This window comes from Ranitomeya variabilis, chromosome 4, assembly GCF_051348905.1.
Source record: "Ranitomeya variabilis isolate aRanVar5 chromosome 4, aRanVar5.hap1, whole genome shotgun sequence".
NCBI lineage: Eukaryota > Metazoa > Chordata > Amphibia > Anura > Dendrobatidae > Ranitomeya > Ranitomeya variabilis.
In genome coordinates this window covers 287,725,507-287,731,506 of record NC_135235.1, presented here as the reverse complement: position 1 = coordinate 287,731,506, position 6,000 = coordinate 287,725,507, and positions in this window count along the sequence as shown.

Genomic DNA, 6,000 nt, shown 5'->3' with positions numbered 1-6,000 from the left:
AGCACGTTTCGAGGTCTGGCAGCCGCGGTGGCGCATTTTGAGGTCCGACAGCTGGGGCGGTGAGTTTTGAGGTCCAACAGCCGGGGCTGTGCATTTCGAGGTCCGGAAAAAGCAGAGGCGTGTTTGGAGCTCTGGCAGCTGCGGAGGCACGTTTTGAGGTCCGGCAGCCTCGGAGGCACGTTTCACGCTCCAACAGCAGCAGAGGTGCGTTTTGAGGTCCAGCAGCCGCGGAAGCGTGTTTTGAGGTCCATCAGCCGTGGAGGTGCATTTCGTGGTTCAACAGCCGTGGTGGTGCGTTCGAGGTCCGGAAGCCGCAGAAGCGCGTTTTGAAGTCCAGCAGCCGCGGAGTCGCATTTCAAGGTCGGGCGGTCGTGGAAGTGCGTTTCGAAGCCTCGGAGGTGTGTTTTGAGGTCTGGCAGTCGCGGCAGCACGTTTCGAGGTCCGGCAGCCGTGGTGGCGCATTTCGAGGTACAACAGCCGGGGCTGCGCGTTTCGAGGTCCGGCAACCGCAGAGGTGTGTTTGGAGCTCTGGCACCTGCGGAAGCACATTTCGAGGTCCGGCAGCCACGGAGGCGCGTTTTGCAGTCTGGCAGCCGTTGAAGTGCGTTTCAACATCCGGCAGCTGCGGAAGAGTGTTTTGAGGTCCAACAGCCACGGAGGCGCATTCCTTGGTCCAGCAGGCACGTTTTGAGGTTCGGCAGCCTCGGAGGCACGTTTTGAGCTCTGACAGCTGCGGAAGTGCGTTTTGAGGTCCAGCAGCCGCGGAAGCGCATTTTGAGGTCCGGCAGCCGCGTAAGCGTGTTTCGAGGTCCAGCAGCCGCAGAAGCGCATTTTGAAGTCCGGCAGCCGCAGAGGCACGTTCCGAGGTCTGGCAGCTGTGGCGATGCGTTTCGAGGTCTGGCAGCTGCAGAAGCGCTTTTTGAGGTCCGGCAGTTGCGAAGGCTCGTTTCAAGGTCCGGCAGTCGCGGAGTTGCATTTTGAGGTCCGACAGCCGGGGTGACGCATTTCGAGGGGCGGTGCATTTCAAGGTTCGGCCGCCACGGAGGCATGTTTAGAGCTCTGGCACCTGCGGAAGCACATTTCGAGGTCCGGCAGCCACGGAGGTGCGTTTTGAGGTCTGGCAGCCGCGGAGGTGCATTTCAACGTCCGGCAGCTGCGGAAGAGTGTTTTGAAGTCCAGCAGCCACGGAGGCGCATTCCTTGGTCCGGCAGCCGTGGTGGAACATTTCGAGGTCCGTCAGCCGCAGAAGCACGTTTTGAGGTCCGGCAGTTGTGAAGGCTCGTTTCAAGGTCCGGAAGTCGCGGAGTCGCATTTTGAGGTGCGGCAGCCACGGAGGCGCGTTTGGAGCTCTGGCATCTGCGGAGGCACGTTTCAAGGTCTGGGAGCCGTGGCAGTGTGTTTCGAGTTCTGGCATTTACAGCGGCATGTTTCGAGGTCCGGCTGCCGCGGAGGCACGTTTGGTGCTCCGGCAGTCATGGAAGCTCGTTTTGAGGTCCGGCAGCTGTGGAGGCGCGTTTGGATCTCTGGCATCTGCGGAGGCACGTTTCGAGATCTGGCAGTCGTCGCAGTGTGTTTCGAGGTGTGGCATTTGCAGCAGCACGTTTCGAGGTCTGGCAGCCGTGGAGGCATGTTTCGAGCTCCGGCAGCCACCTCAGCGCGTTTTGAGGTCCGGCAGCCGCTTTGGCGCGTTTTGAGGTCCGGCAGCCGCTTTGGCGCGTTTTGAGGTCCGGCAGCCGCTTTGGCGCATTTTGAGGTCCGGCAGCTGCTTCGGTGGGTTTTGAGGTCCGGCAGCCACGGTAGTGTGTTTTGAGGTCTGGCATTTGCAGCAGCGCATTTGGAGGTGCAGCAGCTATGGCGGCGCGTTTCCAGGTTCGGCAGTCGCGGTGGTGTTTCGCGGTCTGGCAGTCGCGGAAGCGTGTTTTGAGGTCCAACAGCCGTGGAGGTGCATTTCGTGGTCCAGCAGCTGTGGCGATGTGTTCGAGGTCCAGCAGCCGCAGAAGCACGTTTCAAGGTCTGGCAGCTGCGGTGGCGCATTTCGAGGTCCAACAGCCGGGGCGGCGCGTTTCGAGGACCAGCAGCCGCAGAGGCGTGTTTGGAGCTCTGGCACCTGCGGAGGCACGTTTTGAGGTCCGGCAGCCTCGGAGGTGCATTTCGAGGTCCAGCAGCCGCGAAAGCGCATTTTGAGGTCCTGCAGCAGCAGAGGCGCATTTCGAGATCTAGCAGCCGCGGAGGCGCGTTTCAAGGTCTGGCAGTCGTTGAGTCGCTTTTTGAGGTCTGACAGCTGGGGCGGCGCGTTTCGAGGTCCGGCAGCCGCTGAGGTGCCTTTGGAGCTCTGGCATCAGCGGAGGCACATTTCGAGGTTCGGCAGCCGTGGAGGCACATTTTGAGTTCGGGCAGCTGCGGAAGCGTGTTTTGAGGTCTGGCAACCGCGGAGGTGCGTTTCGAGGTCTGGCAGCCGTGGTGGTGCGTTTCGAGGTCCGGCAGCCACAGAAGCGCGTTTTGAGGTCTGGCAGTTGCGAAGGCGCGTTTCAATGTCCGGAAGCCGCCGAGTCGCATTTCGAGGTCTGGCAGCCATGGAAGAGCATTTCAAGGTCTGGCAACTGCGGAGGTGCGTTTTGAGGTCCGGCAGTCGCGGCAGCGCATTTCGCGGTCTGGCAGCGGCGGTGGCGCATATCGACGTTCAACAGCAGCGAGGTCCAGCAGCCACTGCAGCGGGTTTCGAGGTCCGACAGCTGCAACGGTGCGCTTCGAGGTCCAGCAGCCGCGGAGAATCATTTTGAGCGCTTTCAGCCGTGGAGGCGAGTTTCAAGGACCGGCCGCTGCGAGGCGCGTTTTGAGATCTGGCAGACACAGAAGCGCGTTTTGAGGTCTGGCAGTCACGGAGGCATGTTTCGAGGTCCTGCAGCTGCACGTTTCGAGGTCTGGCAGCCGCGGAGGCACATTTTGAGGACCGGCAGCCGCAAAGGCGCATTTCAAGCTCCGGCATCCATGGAAGCTCGTTTCTTGGTCCGGCAGCCGTGGAGGCGCATTTCGAGGTCTGGCAGCCTCAAATTCTCGTTTCAAGGTCTGGCCGTCGCGAAGGCGCGTTTAGAGTTCTGGCAGGCTCGGAGGTGCGTTTCGAGTTCTGGCAACTGCGGCGGTGCATTTCTAGGTCCGGCAACAGAGGAGGAGTGTTTCGAAGTCTAGCAGCATCGGATTCGCGTTTTGAGGTCGGGCAGCCGTGAAGGTGGGTTCCGAGGTCTGGCAGCCCCAGAGGTGCGCTTCGAGGTCCGGCAGTCGCAGCGGTGCATTTCGAGGTCCGGCAGTCACAGTGGCGCGTTTCAAGGTCCAGCAGCTGCAACGTCGCGTTTCCAGGATCGGCGGAGGCGCGTTTTGCGATCCAGCAGACACAGAAGGGCATTTCGAGGTCCGGCATCCACGGAATCACGTTTTGAAGTCCAGCAGCCGCTGAGGTGCGCTTCGAGGTCTGGAAGCCGCGGAGGCGCATTTTGAGCTCTGCCAGCTGCAGAGTCATGTTTTGAGGCTCAGCAGCCGCAGAAGCGAGTTTTGAGGTCCTGCAGCAGTGGAAGTGCATTTCCAGGTCCAGCAACCACGGCAGCGAGTTTCGAGGTCCGGCAGCCGCGGAGTCGCATTTCCAGGTCCAGCAACCACGGCAGCGCGTTTTCAGGTTCGGCAGTCCCGGAGGCACGTTTCGAGGTCTGGTAGCCGTGGAGGCGCATTTCAAAATCTGGCAGCCGCGAAGACACGTTTCAGAGACCTGTCAGCCTCGGAAGGGTGTTACGAGTTCCGGCAGCTGTGTCGGTGCCTTTCTAGGTCCAGCAGCTATGGAGGCGCGTTTTGAGGTCTGGCAGGAGCGGAGGTGTGTTTCGAGGTCTGGCAGCCGAAGAGGCACATTTTGAGGTTTGGCAGCCGCATTTCGAGGTCTGACTGCAGCGGAGGCGCGTTTCGAGGTCTGACAGCAGCAGAGGCGCGTTTCGAGGTCCGACAGCCACGGAGGAGCATTTTGAGGTCTGGCAGCTGCGTTTCGAGGTCCGGCAGCCACGAAGGCACGTTTCGAGTTCCGGCAGCCTCGGAAGCACGTTTCGAGGTCCGGCAGCAGCGGAGGCGCGCTTCAAGGTCTGGCAGCCGCTGAGGTGCGTTTCGAGGTCTGGCAGCCTCGGAGGCGCGTTTCGAGTTCTGGCAGCCGTGGCGGTGCATTTCTAGGTCTGGCAGCCGTGGAGGCGTGTTTCGAGGTCCGGCAGCCACATTTCGAGGTCTGGCAGCCACAAAGGCGCATTTCGAGTTCTGGCAGCCTCGGAAGCACGTTTTGAGTTCCGGCAACCGCAGATGCGTGTCTCGTGTCTGACGTGTGCCAGGGAGGCGCGTTTTGAGATCTGGCAGCCTCGGATTCTCGTTTCGAGGTCCGGAAGGTGCGCTTCAAGTTCCGGCAGCCTCGAAGGCGCGCTTCAAGTTCCGGCAGCCTCGAAGGTGCGCTTAGTTTCGTCAGCCGCGCAGTGCGTTTCTAAATTCAGCAGTTTCGGAGGCGTGTTTTGAGATCTGGCAGCCACGGAGGCGCGTTTTGAGGTCTGGCAGCCACAGAGGCGCGTTTTGAGGTCTGGCAGCCTCGGAGGTGCGGTTTGAGCTCTGGCAATCGCGGAGGAGAGTTTTGAGGTTCGGCAGCCGTGGAGGCGCGTTTTGAGGTCCAGCAGCCTCGTAGGAGTGTTTCGAGGTCTGGTAGCCACGGAGGTGCGTTACGAGGTCTGGCAGCCTAGTTTCGAGGTCTGACAGCAGCAGAGGTGCGTTCCAAGGTCCAGCAGCCACGGCAGCGCATTTCTAGCTCCGGCAGCCACGTTTCGAGGTCTGGCAGCCGCGACGGTGCGTTTCTAGCTCCGGTAGCCTAGGAGGCGCGTTTCGAGGTCTGGCAGCCGCGAAGGTGCGTTTCGAGGTCCAGCAGCTACGGAAGCGCGTTTCGAGATCTGGCAGCCACAGAAGCACATTTTGAAGTCCGGCAGCTGTGGAGGCGCGTTTCAAGGTCTGGAAACCGCGGAGGCGCATTTTGAGGTCTGGCAGCCACGAAGGCGCATTTCAAGGTCTGGCAGCTGCAGAGGTGCATTTTGAGGTCTGGCAGCCGCATTTTGAGGTCTGACAGCAGCGGAGGTGCGTTTCGAGGTCCGACAGCCGCAGAGGAGCATTTTGAGGTCCGGCAGCCGCGTTTTGAGGTCTGGCAGCCGCGGAGGTGCGTTTCGAGGTCCGGCAGCTACGGAGGCACGTTTCGAGGTCTGGCAGCCACAGAAGCGCGTTTCGAGGTCTGGTAGCCGTGGACGCACGTTTCAAGGTCTGGCAACCGCGGAGGCGCATATTGAGGTCCGGCAGCCGCGGAGGTGCGTTTCGAGATCTGGCAGTAGCAGAAGCGCATTTTAAGGTCTGGCAGCCGCGGAGGTGCATTTCGAGGTCTGGTAGCCACAGAGGCGCATTTCGAGGTCTGGCAGCCGCAGTGCCGCATTTTGAGGTCTGGCAGCTGTATTTCGAGGCCTGACCGCAGCGGAGGCATGTTTCGAGGTACGACAGCCGAGGATGAGCATTTTGAGGTCCGGCAGCCGCGTTTCGAGGTTTGGCAGCCACGGAGGCGCGTTTTGAGGTCCGGCAGCCATGGATGCATGTTTCGAGGTCCAGCAGCCGCAGAGGCGAGTTTCGAGGTCTGGCAGCCACTGAGATGCGTTTCTAGGTCCGGCAGCTACGGAGGCGCGTTTCGAGGTCTGGCAGCCGCGGGAGGCGCATTTTGAGGTCCGGCAGCCACGTTTCGAGGACTGGCAGCCACGGTGGTGCGTTTCGAGGTCCGGCAGCCTCGGAAGCACGTTTTGAGTTCTGGCAGCCACGGCAATGCGTTTCTAGGTCCGGTAGCAGAGGAGGTGCGTTTTGAAGTCTGGCAGCTGCGGAGGTACGTTTCGTGGTCCGGCAGCTACGGATGCGCGTTTCGAGGTCTGGCAGCAGCGGAGGTGTGTTTCAAGGTCTGGCAGTCAC